Source organism: Diceros bicornis, chromosome 2 (assembly GCF_020826845.1).
Source record: "Diceros bicornis minor isolate mBicDic1 chromosome 2, mDicBic1.mat.cur, whole genome shotgun sequence".
Classification (NCBI taxonomy): Eukaryota; Metazoa; Chordata; class Mammalia; order Perissodactyla; family Rhinocerotidae; genus Diceros; species Diceros bicornis.
In genome coordinates this window covers 81,278,834-81,290,645 of record NC_080741.1, presented here as the reverse complement: position 1 = coordinate 81,290,645, position 11,812 = coordinate 81,278,834, and the positions used below count along the sequence as shown (strand labels likewise).

Sequence of the window (11,812 nt, the reverse complement as noted above, 5' to 3'; positions counted from 1 at the left end):
AAAAAATGTTGACATAAGAAATGAAGAGATTTCAAAACTAAACTATGGTTTCCCCTGGTGTTTTGAAAGCTTGAATTAGAAAACATTATCTGATTAAAGTTCTGATACATTTAAATATTCATTTAGTTAGGAAAACTTGCCTCTCTTTTATTTAATGTACCTAGTTGTGTTTCATAGTGTTTTTATGGTAACCACAATTAATCAGCTATAGTAATAGAGTATAAGGGTTATTCATATTTTAAGGAAAGAAATAAAGAGGTTTGGACGTTATGGTACTGATGAAATTTCATACAATAGAAGAATATTAAAAATATTCTTAAAAAAAGGGTTAAGACTCTGAACTGCTGTAAATATATTACCTGTCAGTATCTGAATTTCTCAGTTAAAAAAAAAATCAGATGTTTTTTCTTAAAGATCATTTGATTTTTTTACATTTCCTTCAGGTAGAAGTGCGGTTTTAAAGTGTCTACTGGATATTCGCAAAATTTTTCAGGAAAACGACCCAGCTTAACATTCTAAACAATCCCTACGTCTCAGACTACTGTGTGTGGATTCAGAAAGCCAAGGAAGTTTTGAGTTCCTTGCGAATTTTACATACTCCTGTCTCTGGAACACCTGCTTACCCAGCAGGAAGAAAATGAAATAACCTGGAGTATAAGTTTTAATGAAAGAGAAACCCCAGATAGCTACCAAACACTGGAAGAATTGACTGGATCAATGTGGGGAGCTTGGTGAACTTGCTTAGAGAAGAGGTGCAGACGGTGAAAAGGAAATTTTACCAGAAAAAACTGGTACAGCCTGGAAGATAGGTGTTAAAGCAGACAGTGGTGAGTTTTCATTGTTATGCTGTTGATTGTCCAATATGAAATCTCTAGACTGGGTATCCGAGCCTGTATCCGTAGTCAATTTACAGTGGGGTCTAAGTGAGTGTGCATGTGTTGGCCATGTCTGTTTAGACCCTTTGCCCATTTTTTAATGAGATTATTTGTTTTTTTGCTGTTGAGTTGTATCAATTGTATGAAATCCTTGTATATTTTGCATATTAACTTCCTATAGATACGTGGTTTGCAAATATTTTCTCCCATTCCATAGGTTGCCTTTTCATTTTGTTGACGATTTACTTTGCTGAGCAGAAACTTTTTAGTTGGATGTGGTCCTACTTGTTTATTTTTGCTTTTGTTGCCTTTGCTTTTGGTGTCAAATCCAAAAAATCCTTGCCAAAACCAACGTCAAGGGGCTTACTTCCTATGTGTTTTTCCAGGAGTTTTGTGGTTTCAGGTCTCACGTTTAAGTCTTTACTCCATTTTGAGTTGATTTTTTTGTATGATGTAAGATAGTGGTCCGGTTTTATTCTTTTGCATGTGGCTGTCCAGTTTTCCCAGCACCATTTACTGGAGAGACTGTCTTTTCCCCATTGTATATTCTTGGCTCCCTTGTCAAAAATTAATTGACCATATATGCATGGATTTGTTTCTGGGCTCTTTTCTGTTCCCTTGATCTGTGTGTCTGTTTTTATGCTAATGACCATATTGTTTTGATTGCTATAGCTTTGTTAGATAGTTTGAAATAGAAAGTGTGATACCTCCGGTTTTGTTGTTGTTTCTTTAGATTGGTTTGGCTATTTGGAGTCTTTTATGGTTCCATACAAATTTAGGATTGTTTTTTCTATTTCTGTGAAGAATGCCATCGGAATTTTGATAGAGATTGCATTGAATCTGTAGACTGGTTTGGGTAGGATGGCCAAGTTTTTCGAGTCCTTGAGCGTGAATACCTTTCCATTTGTTTGTGTCTTTAATTTCTTTCATCAGTGTCTTACAGTTTTCAGTATATTGATCTTTTACCTCCTTGGTTAAATTTATTCCTAAGTATTTTATTCTTTTTGATGCTATTGTAAATGGGATTGTTTTCCTAATTTCTCTTTCCAGTAGTTCGTTGTTAGTGTATAGAAACACAACTGATTTTTGTACTTTGATTTTGTATCCTGCATCTTTACTTTTTTTTTTTTTTGAGAAAGATCAGCCCTGAGCTAACATCGGTGCTAATCCTCCTCTTTTTGCTGAGGAAGACCGGCTCTGAGCTAACATCTATTACCAATCCTCCTCCTTTCCCCCCCCCCCCCAAAGCCCCAGTAGACAGTTGTATGTCACAGCTGCACATCCTTCTAGTTGCTGTATGTGGGACGCGGCCTCAGCATGGCCGGGGAAGCGGTGTGTCGGTGCGTGCCCGGGATCCGAACCCAGGCCGCCAGTAGCAGAGCGCGCGCACTTAACTGCTAAGCCACGGGGCTGGCCCCTGCATCTTTACTTTTAATTCGTTTATTCTAACAGTTTTTTAGTGGAATCTTTAAGATTTTCTGTATATAATATCATGTTATCTATAAATAGAGACAGTTATACTATTCTTTTCTGACTTGATTGCCTTTTGTTTCTTTTTGTTGCCTGATTGCTCTGACTGGGACTACCACCAATACTATGTCAAATAAAAGTGGCAAGAGTGGGCATCCTTGTCTTGTTCTTGATCTTAGAGGAAAAGCTTTCAGCTTTTCAAATGCTGCAGTATTTACTATCCCTTGGAGATATAGTAGGAATCTTCTGTGCTCTGTTGTATTAGTTTCCTACCCAGATTTTGTGTGGAAAGCAATGAGGATGAGTAGAGCGTGATCTCAATAGAAATTGGAACTGTGAGAGGTAACAAGTTGAGATGGTGGACACTGGCCACTAAAGTGTTTCAGAACCAACTGGGAAAATACGAGATGGATTTTCTGCCCTGGAGCCTCTGAAAAATACCTTTAACCTGAGAGTTGTGAGGGAAATATGTTTGTTTTAGGATAAACTTGTGAGTTCCTGTGGAGAAAAAAAGTGTAGTGTTTGGTAGGAGGATATATTTACTAGTGATATGAGTTGTTTTGCCTTCCTAGAGGAGAAACTGCATAAAGGAAGAAATGGAAGGGAAAGAGAAGAAAAGGAAGCAAAGGGAGGTGAGGTTGCTTAAAAACAATTAATGGGTAATGAATTTCACTAAATTCTTGAGGAACTTGAGCAAAGTAGATTTAAATTCTGAGTATGTGTTCTATATTGGGGGGAAATTTCTATGTGGAGAAATTGATTCTAAAGTTGAAAATGTGTTTATGTTTCATGAGCATCTGTTCAGAATAATTTTATTTTCATGTTGAAAAATAAGGTTTTTTGTTGTTGTTGTTCTATCCTAGTTTCTACTCATCCAATGAGTACACTCCTAAGAAAATTACTTTTGTTGCCAAATTTTTAGTTGATTTACTCATGGCCTGTTTTTGTTCTTAAATTATATAATTTTCAGGGAAGCATTTTCAGTTTTATCAAATAGTTGTGTTGCAATAAAAAGCTGTATCTTTCACATTTTATAAGTATTTTTTCATCTATATATGGTGTAGTAACTCTTGAATTGCATCTCTTGGATCTAATTTAGAGTAACTTTGCTTGGTACATTTGAAACTTAAAATGCACTGTGTACATAATTTATTTCAGTTTGTGGGACTTAATTCCTGTCTGACAAGTTAATGTCGTAGAGCTTTTGAAGCTCTCCATGGTTTGCTTTACCTGGGCTCCATCACTTCTTGCCTGGCTATTCCCATTTGTGTGTGTGTGGGTGTGTGGGTGTGTGTTTGGGAGGATGTCATGGGTGGATTGGCAAGTGGTTGGTGGAAACATGGGGTAAAAAAACCCTGTGTGTGTGGAAATCCTAATTCATAAAACATTATGACTTAGTGGGTATTTATTAAAACTACAAAAGGAATTCTTGATTTAAGACTCCTATATCAATGGTAATCTTTTCTGGTGTATTTAAGTATTAGTTAAATGCCTGTGGGGAGTCTAGTGAAATGTAAGATAAATTTTAGTAACCATTGACAATTTTATATTGATCACAAATTAGTATTAGGCATGTCAAAAATTATGTGCTGCCTCTGCTTGTTAAACCTCAAATTCCCCTTCGCAAAATAGACTAGGGAAAGAATGGAAAAACTATTCATGCAAATAACTTCTAATAATCATCCTCACCAATTTTTTTTTATAATACTAATAAAATTTACATACCATGTAATTCACTCATTTAATAGAATGAATTGTCAGGTCACAGGTCAACTCTTTGTGTTTAACTTTGAGGAACTGCCAAACTATTTTCCAAAATGGCCACACCATTTTGTATTTCCACCGGCAAGTATAGATATCTGATTTCCCTACATCCTCCCCAACATTTGTTATTGTCCATCTTTTGGTCTGTAGTCACCCTAGTCAATGTGAAATGGTATCTCGTGGTTTTGATATGCATTTCCCTAATGGATAATAATGTTAAGCATCTTTTCATGAGCTTATTGGCCATTTATCTGTCTTCTTTAGAGAAATGCCTATTCAAATCTTGTGCCCATTTTTCAAAACTTTTTTATTGGGGTAAAATATACATAATATAAACATTACCATTTTAAGTGTATAATTCAGTGGTATTAAGAACATTCACAGTCTTATGCCACCACCACCATCTGTCTATCTCCAGGCCTTTTCCATCTTCCCACACTGAAACTCTCTACCCATAAAACAATTAACGTCTCACCCTACCCTTCTCCCAGCCCCTGGCAAATGCCTTTTGGCTCTCTGTCTCTTTGAATTTAACTAGTCTAGATACCTCATAGAAGAGGAATTATAAAATATTTGTTCTTTTGTGTCTGGCTTATTTCACTTAGCATAATGTCTTCAAGATTAATATATGTTGTAGCATGTGTCAGAATTTCCTTTTTTTGTTTTTTAAGGCTGAATAGTATCTCATTGTATGTAAGTATACACATTGTATATGTATACTACATTTTGTTTATCCATTCATCTGTTGATGGACATTTGGGTAGTTTCCATCTTTTGGCTATCGTGAATAATATTTCTGTGTACATTGGTGTACAAGTATCTGATTGAGTCCCTGCTTTAAAATCTTTTGGGTATCTACCCGGAAATGGAACTGCTGGATCATATGGTAATTCTTTGTTTGATTTCTTTGAGGAACCACTATACTGTTTTCCACAGTGGCTTCACCATTTTATGTTCCCACTAGCAATGCATTATGTTCTAATTTCTCTACATCCTTGTCAGCCAGTACTTATTTTCTGTTTTTTGGATAACAGTCAACCTAATGAATCTGGAGTTCTATCTCATTGTGGTTTTGATTTACATTTTCCTAATGATCAGAGATGTTGAGCATCTTAGCATATGCTTATTGGCCATTTGTATATTTTTGGAGAAATCTGTATTCACGTACTTTGCCAGTTTTTTAATTGAGTTGTTTTTTTGTTATTGAGTTGTAGGAGTTCTTTATATATCCTGGTGTTAACACCTTATCAGATATATGATTTGCAAATATTTTCCCCCATTCTCTGGATTGCCTTTTCACTCTTGTTGATAATGTCCTTTGATACACACAGGTTTTTTATTTTGCTGTAGTTCACTTTATGTATTTCTTCTGTTACCTGTGCTTTTTTTTGGTGTCACACAATGCCTTTTATATCAACATTGATTGATTTTGAAATGTCTTGGGAATGTATCAGGAACCTTCCAAGCTCACAGTGAAGAATAAACGTTTTCTAGACTTTTAATTTTTTTGCTTCAAAGTTCAAACTTTGTTATTGGCTACAAATGTTTCAGTTGATTCTGTTGAAGTGATAGAATCTCTTCCTTCATTTTTGAGAAAATGTCTATCAGTTGTCTCCTAGTCTGAATAAGCGTTATTTGTTTGACAGTCCTTTCAAGTAAAAATGGCTTTCTATGAAAAATAGCAGCTAGTTCAGCTGGCAGCAATATTCAACTCTTGTTCCTTGAGATGTCCATAGTATTTTGATTTGCAGCAAAAGTCCTTTATGTATACTTCTTATTTTGTTATACAGAATATTAAAAAGATGTGTATTCAGAGGTTGAGATTTAATTAGTAAAATTTTGTTTGTTTTATTAAACTTCAAGTGAAACTTTTTTGTTTTTGTTTTTTGCTATGAGTTTGTGGTGGTGAAGAAGTTGATGGCTAGGACTAGTACAGTTTGGTACTGCTCCCTTGATTTGTGTTAAAGTGTCATCAGTTTTTCACTAACACAGTGAGAAAGTCAACTCTTATTCTTATGAAAATAGCTTTGACTTTTTGGACGACACTTTGAGAACTGCTGCCTTAGCTTATAGGGTTGCTGGGTGGGATGGAAGAGTGATTTCAGATCAGCACTCCCTTTACTTTAAGTAGTCACCTGTGTAAGAGATCTCTCTGCTGCCACCGATGGTTGCTGTCTGTCTGGGGAAATGGTTGGCAATCCTGAGTCTTGCATCTCCTGGAATTTAGGCTGTTCAGGCAGGTATCATCACAAAATTTCCTTATGTTGGTGGTAAAACGTGAGGGGACAGGGATAAAAATATGTTTATATTAATAAATCAATGGATACAAAGAAGTACACAAGGAAATTATATATTTTTATTTTGCAGATACCTGTTGGATAGAACCTATGATATATACCTTTTAAAGGGCAAAAGATCCTGAAAATAATAGCTGAAAGCAAAAGAAAAAGGAAAAATTAAGCTTATTTTGCTATTTAACGGATACAAGACAAGAAACCTTGACTAGTCTATGTAGGCATTATAGCTGTGATGTTAAGAGCTTATGGTATGGAGTCATTCTGACTCGTCCACTTAAAATTATAAATGTGAACTTGGGCCAGTTTCTAATGACCTTTTTAAAATTGGTAACATCTTCCTAGTTAGGTTTGTTATGAGGGATGGGGTCAAAATGAAATGTTTTAAAAATGCTAAGAATAGGACTTGACACACAATAGACTTTCACCTGGAGATGGTTTATTTTAGAGGTTTTTATCAGAGATTTCGATTTTGTTTGGGTCGGGAGTTGAGAGAATTGGATGGAAACTGATTGGAGTTTGTGAGTCAGATTGATCAGGCATGGTGCATGCTGCCAAAGACAGTCTTGCTTCTGCTTATTCAGATCTTAATTTTGTTAGCATTAGTGTCATGGTAAATTCTGTATTTGTGCTTTGTGTTCAAGAATGCTAAAGCTACATGGTATCATATTTTTTTAAATATTTTGCTTGTAGGATTCAATGGTCCCAATTTAAAGGCTATTTTATTTTCAAACTGGAGAAAGTGCTGGTTGATTTCAGAACTTCAGCTCCTGAACCAAGAGGTCCTCCCAACCCTATGTGGAATATATTCCCTTTGATGAAATGAAGGAAAGAGTACTGAAAACTGTCACTGGATTTAATGGGTATGCACTTAATACTATTTTAAAGTTTTAATTTTTAGTAGAACATTATAGATTTTTCTTTAAATTTTGATGTGTCTGGTTGTTTAACTGATTATCCATTAGAATAAATTCTGTCTCTCTAGTGACATATGTAGTAGTTATTGATTTTCAGCTTACAAATATTTAAAATATTTACAACTTTTAGCATCAGACTTTAAATGGGTTATGACAGTAGAAACATTCAGTTATCAGGAAATATTTTAATATTTTTTCTTTCTGTTTTATATTTGGTATTATAAATTCTTGCACTTTGTATAGAACCTGTATATCATTTGAGATAAGTCACATTTCTTTTCAAATGAGAAAAACAATTTTTGAAAGTATTCTACTTAATGATGTTTTATTTAAAAAAAATTTTTGGAGTCTGTCTTCTCCACCAAAAAGTAACCATTTTTAGCCCTTTGTAAAACATTACACTGAAAAGACACTCTGCACTAAAATAAAACTGATCTTTTAAAAAATGTTACTGTGTCTCATATTCTGTGTCATTTTAAATACTTCCTTTGTAGGATGTTGTATTTTGAGGGTTTCTTTTCTTGAAGGGGAGAAGTATTGGTGAAGTTGAATGGTTCGGTATTTAGTTTGGCATTAACAATTTGGAGTGTGGGGTGACGATACCAAATTTAATGAATTATGGATATGTTAACCTTAAATTCATATTTAGGAGCAGCTTTTATTTGAAGAGGTTTCAGTTGTGAGTATTTTTTGATAGCATAAACAGTCTCATTCTTTTCTTCAGATATTTAATCACATGGGATTTGCAACAAGATAGTGTAAGTCAGTCAACCCTTTGTTATATGTCGTGTTCTTGTGTTTTTAAGTTTAGGCATTTTGCTTAAAATATGAAATTGTTATGCTTTGGTTTTGGGGCTGTTACTAAAATATTTTGGTGGGGATAGAAATCACAGCTTTGTCTTTGAGGTTCATCAATTATAGTTGCCCCTGGGGGTTTGGGATGGGAAGGAGACTTATTTTCTTTGTGTACCCTGTTGTACTGTTCAAAATTATTTAACCATATCCATATATTTCCTTATTAGTTAACTTTTTTTAAGCACATACTCAGAAGTCACATGCTATGTATTAGAAGTATGTTGCATAAGATTTTCTATTGAACTGAATGTGTTCAAGATAAGGGAATATTTATAAATAGTGCCTAGATAGTACTTAGACGTTATGGTGACTCATCTTTTATTTCAGTAAATTATGGCTCCTATGTAAAAATAACAGTTAAAGTGAAACGGGTCAAATTATACCAACTGCTTTCTGAATGTTAAACTGATTTACTTGTGATTCTGAATTAGTAATTCCATTTTCAGTTCTTTAAGTTGGACTAGACACAGATATATAGGTTATTAAATAAATCTAAATATTTGTAATTTCTTAATCTGTTAAACAAGTAATTGACCTTCTCAAAATGATCTGAATAGTCATTAAATGTCTAAACATACTTAAACGTAATTGCTTTTTTGTGTGTGTATGTGAGGACGATCAGCCCTGAGCTAACATCCGATGCCAATCCTCCTCTTTTTTTGCTGAGGAACATTGGCCCTGGGCTAACATCTGTGCCCATCTTCCTCTACTTTATATGGGACGCCGCCACAGCATGGCTTGATAAGCAGTGCGTCAGTGCGCGCCCGGGATCCGAACCTGGGAACCCTGGGCCGCAGAAGCGGAGGGCGCGCATTTAACCGCTGTGCCACCCGGCTGGCCCCTGTAATTGCTTTTAAAATGTTCTTTATCTTGAACCATAGGTATTTTGAACTTATATTTTTTTAATTTGATTTTTCAGAGTGGCAGTTTATGAATCATTTTCCCTAATTGGCAGAATCCAAGTCTTTATCAGTGACTCATTAATATTTTTCATTTTTAAATTTAACCTTTTTTGTATTATAATATATTGGTACATTGAAACATGTCTATAATATTTTTCAATTTTGTGTTTTGAATATATATAAATTAGTTGTTGTTTTAAAAAAAAGTTTTGCTAAGAGCATGGGTAGAAGTGGCGTTTTGTTCTTTTTCAACCAGTTTGAGCTTTTGTCCTTTCTAGTATACCTCTCCCACTATTTGTAATAGATCATCTTTTAAATTACAAAAGTGGTATATGTTCATAGTTTTAAAAAGATGCCCAAATGTCATAGGAGTACATAAAGGAAAGAATCAAAGTAGGATCATGTTATATGCTAGTTGTATTGTCCTTTTAGAAGAGCTTTGGAATCTTCTCTAGGTTAGTACACTTACAGCTCTGTCTTTTGTTTGAAATGGCTGCATCATTTTCTATTATATGAACAGGTATAATTCATTTGCCCCATCCCCATTGGTGGTGGACATTTATTTTTTGGCTGTTACAAGTAGTGCTTGTAGTGAGCATCCCTTGTACATACCTTTTTGTGTTGATGAATGTTAGAGTGTATGTACACTTAAAATTTTTATCAATACTGCCAAATTGACCTCACAAAATGTGTTAATTTATGCTTCTATGTGTATATAAGTGCAGAGAGTGTAATTCTTCAGTATTTTTGTGTGTATGTGTGTGGATTTGTTTCTTTGATTGCAAGTGAAATTGAACATCTTTTTATGTCCTTATTGGCTTCTTTTTTTTTTTGTGAGGAGATCAGCCCTGTGCTAACATCTGCCAATCCTCCTCTTTTTTTGCTGAGGAAGACTGGCCCTGAGCTAACATCCGTGCCCATCTTCCTCCACTTTATATGGGATGCCGCCACAGCATGGCTTGACAAGCAGTGCGTCAGTGTGCACCCAGGATCCGAACCTGGGAACCCCAGGCCCCCGCAGCGGAGCGCACGCACTTAACCGCTTGCGCCACCGGGCCAGCCCCCTTATTGGCTTCCTTATGAATTGTGATTTCATATCCTTTTTTGTTTTTCTTATCTTTTGGTGATTTTCTAATTGTTAAGTTTATTTTGTTGTTGTTTTGGTTTGCTTTTAATTAGTATAAAAGCTCTATATTAAACGCTTTGTAGTATTTTGCCATGAAAAAGATTATTCATCTTTTCTTTTTGAAGTGGAAATTGTCCATTCACTTGTTTGCTTGATTTCCTGAGCTGTAAGCTTCTGGAGAGCAGATGGTAACTGTCTGTTCCAAACAAGGCCTAGAACAGTGAATACCTGAACATAGGAGGTTCTCAAACAAACAAGTACTGAATGAACGAGTGAAAGGAAGAAGAGCTCGGTTCTGTATCTGTGTGTTGTTTAACGGGGCATGGTAGATAGAATTACATAGTTGAATACTTCTTTTTTTTTAGTTATATTTTCTTGTGCTTTCAAAATTACTTTTGAACTTTAAAATTTTATAGGAGAAGATGGATTATAGCTGCTCTCCAGAACTGAAGTTACGGTTTCTTAGGTGAGAAACACCAAAACTTAAAATTAACAAAATCAGAAACTTTAACGGAATGGTCGATTAAAATATTTGTTGCCATTTTATGTCCTCTGCTTGGGATTATAATGAACAGGAGCATATGGGCTCACTGAAACCAGGGCCATTGATGAAAATCCTCTTCCTATCATAGACACCATGAATATAGTTGAGAAACTGCCAGTCGCCAGAAGTTCATTCCTATAATGGGAGACAGAGAGAGATTTTGAGGGGTAGAGAGAATGTAACTTACATGCCTAGTAGTTTTAAAAAGACCTTTTTATGTCCTCTAAGTTTAGAAGGGAAGAATAATGAATGTAAAAGTAAATTAATCATTGAAGTCTTGCCCCTCCTTTGGCAGTGATGTTAGACCTAAGACCTCTCTAAAATAAGCAGGGAGTCTGATTGTGGGTAGTTGGCTGAAATAGCATGGCTCTGTATTTATGAGGGGTCTGGAGAAAGTGCACAACCATTTAATACCTAAAAATCTTCATTATATCATCTCTTGGGCAGGTATAGTCACAACTGAGGAGCATTTATCATCTTTTGGCATGATCGTCTTTCTGACTGGGGAATTTTTTTCTCTAAAGTTACTTTAATATACATGATTAACCAGATCTTGTTTAGTCCTGAAAACTTTCGCATGATTGTTTTATGTGTGTGTGCATGAACACAGACATCTCTTGTAAGTTTCTGCACCTGGGAGCTTGCCTCTTCATACTTGTTTTAAAGGTCATATATGAGAATTTTATACTCTGGATTGTAGATATAAAACTCACGCTCCTTTTTAAATTTTGTATTGTTTGCTTTACAGTTGGTTTGAGGTTATTCAGGGATAAGAGAATGGGTTCTAGCCTTTTGTGACTTTGTTCTCTTACTCTCTTGACTGTTTTATTGCTTGCTGGATTTTCTGCTCCTCGGTTGGGAAAAATAGAGTTTTTGCATTTTTTGTTAATATTTGTGTCGATGTTTCTTGGGTGTATTGAATTTATTAGTTAAAATGTGTTTATTTCTTTTTTCTTCACTCCCTTTTCTTCCTCTTAGCATAACTAGTTGAGAATTGGAATTATTTAATAGCCTTCCCTCCTTACTCTACTCCCCACCTTGTCTTGTCTCCTGGTAATACAGTTT

General features: G+C 35.1%; 1 long non-coding RNA gene across 1 annotated transcript; it reads left to right on the top strand.

Moving 5' to 3' along the window:
- Positions 1-447: 447 nt before the first annotated feature.
- LOC131419041 (uncharacterized) lies at positions 448-10,610 on the top strand. Its single transcript, XR_009223129.1, has 3 exons — positions 448-827; positions 7,097-7,266; positions 9,970-10,610. It is a non-coding gene; the product is annotated as an uncharacterized LOC131419041 (long non-coding RNA).
- The last annotated feature ends 1,202 nt before the right edge of the window (positions 10,611-11,812 follow it).